The following is a 12,946-nucleotide window of genomic DNA, read 5'->3' on the forward strand; positions in this document are numbered from 1 at the left end:
CAGAAACAAATCGTACGCTGAGTATACACTCAGTGGTATTTCTATAAACTAATGCTTAGAACAATAATAAGTCATATAGATGTATTTTAACTCAAAACTTTTACTTTCATAATTTTAATAGCTTAATTACTTACCTTTAACTTATAGCTCTTAAATGTAATTAAGCAATTCTTTACATACATTTCATATCATTCGATATCTTTCAACAATCGTATAACAGTCACAGTCACATAATTAATAGCAGTCGGTCTTTAGTACTTTCATTTACCCCTATTAACATAGCTCAGACTTGGACGGATACACGGATCCAACCCACACCAGGATATCATACAGTGTTTCATCGGTCGAAGCTGGAATACACCGTAAGGATAATAGTAACTGTCAGGTACAGAATACCTCTTCTGAACGAATCTGAAACAGTAACAGTAGTTGACACATATAGTGTCTCATCGACACATAGTCGGAATATCCCTGAACACTTCCAATCCTATGGCATGCTAACTATATCCGACTTAGCCCGACACTGTTAATAGGGTATTTGAATCATTTCATTTTAATACAGAAACATTAACAATTTCTATCACATCATTTATCATACATACTAACCAAATAAAAATAAGAATTACATTTATTAAATTATTAAGCATAGTTTATAGAAATACAAACCGTAATTCTCGAGGTTACTCGATATCCTCGTTTACTTTCTCTTTCCCTTTTTTCGATAACGTTTCTGATGCTACGTTGGCTACATAAATTTTAACATTTAAAATTATCAATGTATGTTATTTAATATCACACTCTTTTATTTCCATATAGCTTTTACATAAATTCCAATTTAGTCCTTCCACCATAAGCATTCTTTTTCTTCAAAATAAATCTTATATTTTCATTCAATTATCACTTTAGACTATTCAACTCTTAAACTTTACAACATAAAACATTAATTATAGAATTCTCTCAATTCAATCCCTATTATTTCAAAACTTATATCTCTTTTTACAATTTAATCCTTCTTTCACTTCTAACTTGAATTTCTATCATTTTATCTCATAATTTACTTAATAATTCAACTTAATCAACATCTAAAAATTCACAATCTTCCTAAATTTCAACATAATTCAAATAGTATTTCTTCCTAGGATTCCATAGACACCAAAATTACAAGAAAAGGGATTAAATTGACTTACCAATCAAGCTTGAAACTCCAAAACCTTAAATTTTCCTTTTCTTTTTCTTTCCCTTTTTCCTTCTTTCTTTCCATGCTATTCGTGACTTTCTTTCTCCTTTTCTTTATGTTTTATTTCTTTTTATTTTCTTTATTCATTCTTTATTCAATTAATATATTATAATTATATAATTTAATATAATTTACTTTATATAATTATTTAATTATATAATAAGTAAATTCATATATATACATACATTTGTACCAATTAAAATATTACATATGTATTTTTACTTACCACACACTTGTCTCATAAGGTTTATTTGCTAACTTAGTCCCTTGACTTTTCTATAGTTTATAATTAGACTTTCACACTTTATTCAATCTAGTCCTTTCACTAAATTAACCTTAATTAAGCTAAATTTGCTTAATTAAAATCTAATTAACCTCTCACTTAAATTCGTAAATATTTCTAATAAATATTTACGAATCTCATTTTCAGAATCGAAGACCCGAAAATTCACTTTATGATTACTTTAAAATTTGGGTCATTACACTTTTTTCGACATAGTTTGAACTCGTCCAACACCATTTCCATCAACTGCACCAGTGCGACATACATCACTAACATACCCTTCAACTAGTTGACACAATTATATGATAGGTGTCTACGATACAGGCACATGACAACGAATCTAGCAAAATGCATCAATTTTGTATTGAAGGGGACGTATCATTTGCCAATAACCTCTGTTGTGAAATGATAATACTCTAAAATGACATATTTTTATGTATTAATTATATGTTTATTTTGAGTACGATCCTACTAATTTGAGCTATTTATGGTTTTTTATCTTATAGGTACTAAATTGAAGGCAAAATGGAATTTGGGGCTAAAAGCGTGAATTTAAAGTTAAATTGGGCCAACATGCGAAGTAGGAGAGAAGTGGTGCTAAAAATGCAATGTGTGGAAGATTTTGAGAGCAAAAATGCAAAAGAAGAGATTTTATGGCACAAGACTCTATTTAATGTTTAATTATATTAGGATTATTATTAAGGATTATTATTTAGATTTAATTTTAGGATTTATTTTCATTTATCTTTAATTATCTTTATTTATTTGTATTTATCTTTTAGAATTTAATTAGGAATAGGCTAGGTTTCTTAGTACTATAAATAGGGGATGGAGTGACACAAATTTTACTCATCTTTTCAGTGAACACTTTCTCCCCCATAAAGTTTAGCCTTTTGTTCTTTCTATATTTTTTAATAAAAATTCTATTTCCATTACACCTATTTTCTTTTCCCCAAAAATCATGAGCCCCTACACTTATCTAGCCAAAGGTTCAAAAATCCCCAAAAAGGGTTCATGAGGCTTAGAATCCACGCTTAACTTTCTCAAAAGAGTATTCATCATTTTTTCGCATTACATGGCAGACGTTTCCGTCCATGTCCCTTAAAAAGTGATATGTTCAACGTGTGTAAGGAACGGTTGCTTTGTATATTTTGGGAAGTTGCACAATCGGTTTGTTAGCTTACTACGTCAAAGGTTGGCAAGCCCAAAAGACAAAGTGGCGTAGTATTCGCCATTGAGAAGTGATGATCTAGCATAAGATGATCCCACAAAAGCGATTGTTGGCTAGAGTCAGGTTCCGCTAAATTGTAAGTCTAAAATCTTGGAGCTGGTGGTCATAGGCGTCCTCTTCCACTATAACTAGCTTATTTTGTTTGAGAAAGATCACCTAAAAGCTGAGGATTGAACCCAAGGTGGATCGAGGTAACCAGAGGCTGGAATCTATCCATAAGAATTTCCTCAACTCTATTTATTTCTATTATTTTCAGAATTTCAATCAAAACTTTTAATTATGTTTTTTTATCAAAAATTTTAATTGTATTTTTTTAATTTTCTTCCCAGGTACGTAGGTTTTCTTGGGTACGATTCTGACCAAGATTTCGAGAAACAAGTAATTGTGCAAATCCGGTCTCTGAGGATTTGACCCTACTTCCCTTATTCTATTATTTTTATTATTTTCAATATTTTATAGGGATATGATATTTTTGGTGCTCTCAACGACAGCATCATGAAAGAAACATACTTTTGTTTGGTAGCCTTATTTCCAAAATGGACAGAGACATGCTGAAAAAATAGCGGATGATCATTTTTGGTGCGAGGATGTCATGAAAGGAATTAAACGAAATGCAGAGAGAGCAAACACTATGTATGTAGTGTGTCACTCGTGTCCAAACCTACCATTTTAAGTTGCAGAGTACAGTAGACCCGACCAAGATATTACCATGGCAACATACCATTTTTTCCTAACACAATGGACCTGCGATTGTGGGAAATTCCAAGCACTTCGATTCTCATGTGCACATGCAATTGTTGCATATGCGAATGCACAAATACAATACACCATATATTGATAATGTGTACAAACTAGAATGCATGTACAGTGTATGGATATATGAATTTCCATTAGTCTCAAATGAGAGTATGTGGCTTCCAATGTCGAGCGCCCCGTTCAAGTTGGTATCAAATATTTGGTCGTATTGCCTCCCAAAAGGTCAGCCAAATTTTACTTGAATACGCAACAATAATATGGATGTTCGAGAGAGGACCAATCAACAAATGTTATGTAGTTATTGGAGGAACCCAAGGCATATAAAGGCGACATATTCGCAGTTGAGGGATGCATTGATGACAACACCTCGTTAACATATTTTATTCATTTTTAACACAATTTTGTTCATTTTTATTGTACACAAATTTATTATTCGTATTTTTTTTTACAGAATCTGTTCATTCTTTTGTATACCTCATAGATCATTTGGTCACACTACATGTTTTACTTTGAATTTTTTATAGAATTTAAGTGATAGATAATTTTTACCCATTCACTATTTTGTTTGCCATGGTGAAATAACGAATAAGGATAAACCAGGTGCAATAATTTATCTCTAAATATTTATAAAATCATCATTAAATGTTTGGTATCAAATATTATGGATGGAAAATTTTGGTTCAATATATAGATTAGAATTTTAAAAAGTTAATTATGAGTTGCAACACAAGCATAAAAATGACCATATTTTATTGATATCAATTATATTTTCATCACAAAAGTAAAGGAAAAAAAACATCATTGGCGTCGACGGGCCGAATGTGTACAGGACGGTGGCTGATGGTTGCGGACAGGATTTTTTCGTACAATTTAAGGTGTCAACTCTTCTTCATCATCTTTATCTTCACCTCGACTCCCGTCTTCATCTTCATCTCCTTCTTCCGTGATTGAGTGCGGTGTCATCCTAGCCTCCCATTGTGTCTCATCTATTATACGATACGGTGGCTACAGAGATAAGCCACCTTGATAAAACAATAACGCGTAGGGTGTTTGCAACGCTATCGACGGATAATTGTACGATGTCTCATAACCCAGTTGTGCATAATATCCAAGAATTGTTGTTGTTGGTGGATACGTCAGCATTGATGTCGGCATCAGGACGTAATATGCTGGGGACGGAGGTGCTACAAAATACACATCTATAAAGAATATATTGAGAGAACTAATCGGGATATGGTGATGACATCAGTGCCTCTTGTTAAGTTGAAGCCAATGATGAACCCGTCGTGCCACTTGCTCTGAACCTATAATTCTGGGGCAATCGTCATGGCCTCCTCGAACAAATTTGTCCACTCCTCACCTCCATCGACTGTAGATATAGCTTGCCACCGAGTTTAAACCATGACATGTACTCTGCAAAGATCATCGTCTCCAGTTTGGAAAAAGGTTTGTGCATAGGTATGAAATCGTTCTTACGATCCCAAATGTCGACATATTCTTTGTGGAATTCCTGCCAAATTTTTTTGATTTTCCCCCGAAAATCAAGCTTGTGCAGTAATTTAATGTCTTGCAGTACCAGTGGAATATTTTACCTCCACCCGAACTGCTGCATCACTCGATTAGATTCGTGCATCTCCACCATCACGTAAACTACCAATGGCACCTTCGCATCCCATATACTCCAAATGATAAAAAATTTGGGTGAAACACATGCTACGATTGTTGGATCGGCGTATGGCATCTATTCAAATTTTAGTACATAGTTATAATATTTTTATCTACAAAATATTAAATTTTGAATCATTGCGTAATTATTATAAATTTTGTTATATTTTCAAATTATGACATCCGAGCATTGATCTAATAGCAACTCGATATCTTTAACCTGCTCCGGTAGTCCCACATAACTCGGCACATGGTTCCGTCTACTTAAACAATATGTTAATTCAAACATATAATAAATAAACAACATTTACTATGGTAACTATATTATTATCAAATTAATTTTACCTTTTCACCAATGGGAATGTATAAGAGGCGTCCGCTCAGGAATGTAAAAATGATAGCTACCACTATGCACATGACTGCAGCAGAAGTAGGCAACCACTGATTGACATCTTATCCGATTTCGTCGCTTGGCACAACTCTCTGTACAAAGTGACCAACACGACTGATCCTCAACTCAGTCAATTATATTCTTTGAAGTCAACCAAATGTAGTAGCCACCTTATGTGCACCAAATTTTGAGATTTATTAGACATTAGAATGCCCTTGATTAACCTCGAGATGAATGCTTGGGCATATTGTTCTTTTTCGATATCAATCGCGTCTTTAGGAAGGTCTTTGAAATTATTTTCCAATCATTTCATTTCTATCCGGCCACTTTGAAACTTGTTCGGCACCTTCCCTAAAAATGTCTCGCAAAGGTCCTCCTTACCAGGAACGACCGCCACCCCTATAACGACTGACCCATCCACCAATAAACCAAGTTGTAAAGTTATGTCTTCGAATGTGATTGTATACTCACCATATGGAAGATGGAATGTGTATGTCTCGGGTCTCCATCTTTCCACTAATGCGCTAATAAGTGTGAGATCTAATTTATAGCCCCTAAGCATACGAGACGCATGTAAGAATCTTGCATCTTGCAAACAACCACGAATTTCATTGGGTACGCTCTTGGATAAATTGTATGAACCCCTCCAAAACCCGATCTGTAACACCCCTAACCCATCTCCGTCGCTGGAGTAGAGTTACGAAGTATTATTATACAAATCAAAATATTTAATTTCAAATAAAAATTTAAGAAAATTAAATAAAACATTCAATAATTCATTTTAGTTAAAGTAAAAATACACTTACGAGCTTTAAATCGAGCCTACAGAGCCCTAAAAATAGTTTGGAAACATTCAGGGACCATTTTGAAACACAACAAAAAAATTATGAAAAAAATGTAAACTTTTGAAAACATGGGTCACACGGCTTGATGCGGAGAAAGTAGGATGTCCAATCTCGTCATGTGACATAGCTTAGACCATGTGAGTATTCGATGTATGGGACACACGGCATTATCCCAGCCCATATGTCCACCCGTGTGGGTATTCGAAATAGGGTTACACGATTGTGTCGCAAGCCGTGTGCCAAACCATGTGTGCATTCAAAGTTTGGTCACACAGACATGTCGCCAAACAATGTAACTCTCTAAGACTGTGTGGTTCATCCTGCACCTAAAATTTAAAATACACATGGTCGTGTGTTGTGATCATGTATGGCACATGGCCGTGTGACAGCCCTTATCCCAGGTCGTTTGCTTCACAAGTTACCCCTAATGCAAGCCAATTCAAACCCAATTGCTTAGGCACCAAACCAAACCAATTCAAGATACTTTCATATGGTTAAAACACATTCAAAGATATCAAAACATACAAAAAATCAATCAACCTAGGTGCCTAACCAATGTGTCCTCATTGACACCACAATTTGTAACTCAAAATGAACCAATTCAAACATTTATCAAGCACAAAAATTGTAATTATATTCATCATAAGCAAACTAATCACATAGTCAATTTGTCAATCAATCAAACCATTTATGTCTACTTTCAAGAATCCACAATTTCAAATCAAACTAACACCTTAAATACATATATACTTTGAACTACTCAAACTTCCATTTCACTCCATACACATTTATACAACTTACATATATACATCATCACAAACATTAAGCAAGAGATCTAAAGTATTTTACAACTAATTCACTAAATCAATGTACCAAATTTATATACATGACCACAAAATGCTACCAAAATAAGTACCAAACACAAACAACATGGAAAATGCCAACCAAAAGTCCTAATACATGTCATTCATAATGAACTTCCAAAGTAACTCAAAACATCTACCAAAATAAGATATGGATAGCATGTATGCTCCGACTTGAATTCTGATCTACTAGGCTTCACAAAATCTACAAGAAAAACACGACACGTAAGCACAATATACTTAGTAAATTCAAATACATGTAAACATAACTTGATTAATAAATTTACTTTACATAAAACATACATGAATCCCAAATCTCATTATGTATTCAAAAATTCTTACTCATGAAACAAACCTTAAATCATTAACATAATAGTCCTTCATTTGATATCAACCTTTTCATTGTTTTGAGGATGCCATGGTATCTTTCAACTAAGGTCTTACATAATCCCGAAATGATGTCATAGTATTTTTAACCTATGGACTTGATCGTTTTCTGGTATAGAACTAGGGTCTTATCCATTCTGGTTTAATGCCATTGTATATTTCAACCATGGTATTTTCCTTTTCGATTATAATGACATGATATTTTTAAATCATGGTCTTTTTCTCTTTTCTCAAATCAAAGAATTCTATGACCAATTTATAGATATGTACATATAAATATCAATTCACTTCTATAAATCAAATGAGCTACTTTAATTGAAATACAAACTTACCTAGGTAGAATTGACTCCAACACGAGACCAAAAATTACTCCGCTACTTTGGTTTTTTCGCGATTAACATCCAACTGGTTTGTTTCTTGATCTAAATAATAGTTTCATTCAATTAATACCATTTCAGCACTCAAATAAGCAATTTTATACAATTAAGCCCTTCCATCATTATTTTACAAAATTTCCCCAACATTTTAACTTTTATACAATTTAGTCCCTAAACCCAAAATTTGCAAAATTTCTATTTTTAAACTACCAACTATGCTAGCCCAATTCTTTAAGCTCTCAACTCAGCCCATATTTATCATCATTTCATAAAATCTACATGGACTTTTACTATTTTCATAAATAAGTCCCTAAATCTTAAAAATAACCAAAAATTACTTAACAAAATATTTATATGTAACTATTCAATTCATGAATCCATCAAAAAGGTTAAAAAACACATTAAAAATATTCATCGTAAATCCCAAACGTTTAGCAGTTCTACAATTTAATCCTCGAACTAGCTAAACTAAGTTAATACGATAAAAAAAACACAACAATTACTAAAAACGGATTAAAAATTCATATCGAACCTTAAAGTTGCAACAATGGTGTTTTTCTTCTCAACTTTCGGTGGTAATGGAGAAGAAAGATGATAAGAATTGTTTTCCTATTTGTTTATGTTGTAATTTTACTAAATTACCATTTTGCCATTACACAATATATAATATAATTAAAATGCATGTACAAACGAGGTCAAATTTCCCATTAAATCCCTCTACTCTAATAGCATTATTAATTTTACACCTTTAATTTATAAAATTAACTTTTATAATTTTTATGATTTGATCTTTTTACTTAATTAACTATTTAAACATTAAAATTTCTTAACGAAATTTTAGTATGATAGTAAATTCTCGTAAGTCTTAACTAAATAGTATTTACTGACTCACTTATCGGAATCGTGGCCCCAAAACCACTATTTTCGACACCACTGAAAACAAGCTGTTACACGATCATCCACCTATTTATATCAACAAAATACTTTAAAAAATTATAAAATTAAAATTAATGAAAATAATAATAAAAATCTTACAATTACTAATTACGCGGTGGAAGTATGCTTGTCGTCGAAACGAATAAGAAAACTTGTCATTTGTGAAAAATTAATCAAAATGAATAATTTACGAAATGATAAAATAAAGCTAGAATATTTTTATACAAATTTATTGGAAAATTTGGAACTAATATTGAGAGAATAATGAGAATTGATAGAATTAAAATTTGAAAGAGAATGGAGAAAGTTGAATTTGAATGAAAATAATGGAAAATGGTTTGGTATTTATAACATAAAAAAAATTATCGTTTGGGCTGGGAATAATTTTACCGTTGGGGAAATTATTGTTGAAGGAAAACGCGCCCAGTTAGACGTACTTTTACACACCCTCTAAAAATGACCTATTTCTCTAAATTTTATGAAAAAAATTGACCAATTTTACCGATTTAACACACTTTTACATAAGCTCAATTAACTATTTTAGTTTTATCGTTTATTATATGCTAAAAATAAAATTAAAACGAAAATTAATGATTCATTCCTCAAGCTTTGTCTTGAATTTTCTTTCTTCCACAGCATATTTCTACCTTTAAACAGAAAATTGAATGGAATCAGTGTACCTTACATTTACATGCAATTTGGATCAAACTATCCTTGGGATGACCAAGTTGCTTATGGTGAAACAAATGGCGGTTCCTAAGACTGTCATGTCGAATGTAATAAATTGCAAAAGAAAATCCAAACTTTTCATTTGTGTGGAAACAGATTATTGAAAGTTTCACATGAACTGGTACTGGTCCCCCATTACCACCAATATTGAATGTTTTCGTTAATTGTAAGACATGGGGTAAAATAAAGACGTGAAATGATTGCTCTAAATGTAATATCCTAATGATTTGAGTAGGGTCGCTGCCAACTTTTACTCAAATCGAAATTAAGTAAGCTCTTTTTTATTTTTTGCAGAGCTTTCAATACACAGATAATTTCCTTTGTGTGCCCAGCTTAAGAAACAACAGAGAAATGGTAAATTTTGATAAATGGAGTACAAGCTAGAATCAAGTTTGAATTAAAGAAGCTTTCCTTTGGAGACCAGATGGTGTTCAATGTATTGAGGCTTATTTGTGCATAAAATTGTTATATAGAAGTCAACGAGAATTATTTGACTTACTTAAATTGATTCGATTCATGAAATTTATTGAGAAGCTTATTTACTTGAAGTGTTAATAACTTGGTGAAACTGTTCAATAAAATTAGAGTTATCATGATAAATATAGATTTTAAAATTTTTAGAACTAGATATTGATGTAATTCAATCTATACCCTTAAATTTATTTTCGATGCCTTAAAAATATTTACTTTTCGAAAACTAAACAATTTCACGATTTAGGTAGCAATCAAATTTCAATTAAGAAAACTTTCCTTTGAAGACTATATGGTATTCAATGTCTTGGGTTAAACAGTTCCAAAAATAGCTTTCTTACGATGGAAGCCAGTTGATAAAATAGTCCAATGGTTGGTAAATGGTGACAAATACGTTAATGTCCTTCAGAATTTTGGATGAGGGTTGTTAATAGTTGGAACAACTAGCCAAACCCACCCAACTCTTTTACCTTTTCCAACTTCAAACTGTTCCATATTCATTGCATTTTGCTTTCTCATATCATTTATGATATACAGCTGACTTCAACTAACCCACAAAGATCTTGTATATAACAATTGCAATGGAATTGTTCAGGAGAAACACTAACTAAATGTAGAGAAATGACAAACCTTAGCAAATAGTGTAGTGGTTACAACTCTGAAATTTGAAAGAGTTTTAAAATTACTTCATATTTAAGATAAAGATAAAATCTTTAATTATTAATTCATTTTCATCATAAAAATAAAACTTTTAATTACTAATTAAAGTAGAAAACACCGAGCCATCAATTTTAGTTGTTTATAGAACTTAAATTAAAAGCCTTTAAACGAGGATATCTTAACATTAAATTTAACTTTTTTTTTGGCAAATTACAAAGGAGAGCAAAACCCTAATAATAATGTGACTAGTGTAACTTGAACTCAAATCACACCTGCAACGATAAACACTTTAACCATTAAACTAACATATGAAAATCACTTCTCAATTTAAAGTGGGTAAATAGAATTCTATACTCAATCTTATACATACATATGCTGCTGTTTGTTAGAGTTTGGAAAAAGGAACACAAACATAAAATGGGGCCTAAATTATTTAATTCAACTTCAATCACACATCTTTCTATAAATGCAACAGTTGCACCTCTTAACCAAGTCTCTGGAAGTACTATGTTTATATTCAATCATTTTCGTTTGTTGCAAAATATTTCCCATTACAAAATTCTAGTAAAAGTATCGCTTGAAAAGTAAAAGGAGTTTGGATAAAATTATAAGTTCAAAAAATTATATTTGAACAAAATATAGAACTTGTTTATTAAAAGGGTTGGACTTTAGGTAGAATTTTGGTCCAGGTCCGACTCGACCTGAATCAATTATTTTGTTATTGTTTCGTTGTTGTTTTGCTAACATTTTGTTATTATTTTGCTGTCATTTTGCTATATTTTTATTGTTATTATTTAGATATTGTATAACTCTTGTTAATTTTGCTACTATTTTTGAGACATTTGCTTACTAAGTTGTAACTATCTTAGTGTTATTTAATTGTAAATAATTTTAATGTATTTTTTAACTTGTTGGGAAACATTTATTTGAATATTTTAGTATATTTGATATATAATATTTTTAAATTTGTTTTTACATAAAATAATTTTAAAAATTAATACTGAATGAGTAGGATCGGGCTTGAGTTTAGCATTTTTAATCTGGACTGAACATGGACAAAACTTTAGTCTGAACTCAAACTTAAAAAATAGGGTTAAAATTTTGCATTACCCAACCCAATTCGAATTATTTTTTATGGTTTAGTTGCAGTTGATGTGTACAAAACTTATAGAATTTATATTCTCAAATCCAAAAATTAAAATAATAATAAAAAATTGACGTTTTGTTTATGTTAGGTAAGACATTAATACTGACGTAACACTGAAACTATTTGATACTAATAATACATTATCTGAGTTTCTTGTATAAGATAAGTTTAATGTCACTTTCACCATTAGATTAGCTATTAAATAAAACAATGTCGTCTTCATCCATCGGGGGTTTTCTTCTCGTTCACACAACATAAATGAAATGTTTTAATAAAGCAAATTATAGATCACGTCGTATTATACGATAAATTTGTAGTAAGTACAAGACCTTTGTCTTGAAATGGTAAAATACGACACTTGAAGATTCTCAATCTATGAGGAACATGCAATTTAACCTACTTGTAAAAGAACAAAAAAAAAAAAAAAGAAGGGTGAATTTAGCAATGAGGAAAGTATATATATATATATATAACTGACTAAAAATCAGAGTTTTTCATTGGTCTTGGTGGGAGCAATGTCTTAGGTAGTGTGGTATCATACTTACAACTAGCACTAGCTTGAATTAGCAATACCAACTTTTGAATTGTCATTTTCCCTGCCCAGACTCATTTTAATAGAGAAATAAACTAAAGGTGTTTAAATACAGGTCTAATTTTGTTTTCAGTCCCTGTACTCTTTATTCATGTAAAATTTAGTTCTATACTTTTAATTTTAAAATCGAAGGACTTCCTTTATATTTGATTTTTTTTCTTTTTAAAAGAATAACTCAGATGGCCATTTTAAAGTTGAAAGGGAGCCATTTAAGCAAATATATATCCATCTTCTTTGAAGCAGCTATAAACTTTACAATCCTGTACTCAGAACGAACCTTAAAACTCTATACTTCAATATTTTTCTTTGTTTATTTGACTTCTTACACATAATATTAACTATGTGAGCAAAATTTTTATTTTAAAAACCTCATATA

The sequence above is a fragment of the Gossypium arboreum genome, chromosome 8, assembly GCF_025698485.1.
Source record: "Gossypium arboreum isolate Shixiya-1 chromosome 8, ASM2569848v2, whole genome shotgun sequence".
In the NCBI taxonomy this organism is placed as follows: Eukaryota; Viridiplantae; Streptophyta; class Magnoliopsida; order Malvales; family Malvaceae; genus Gossypium; species Gossypium arboreum.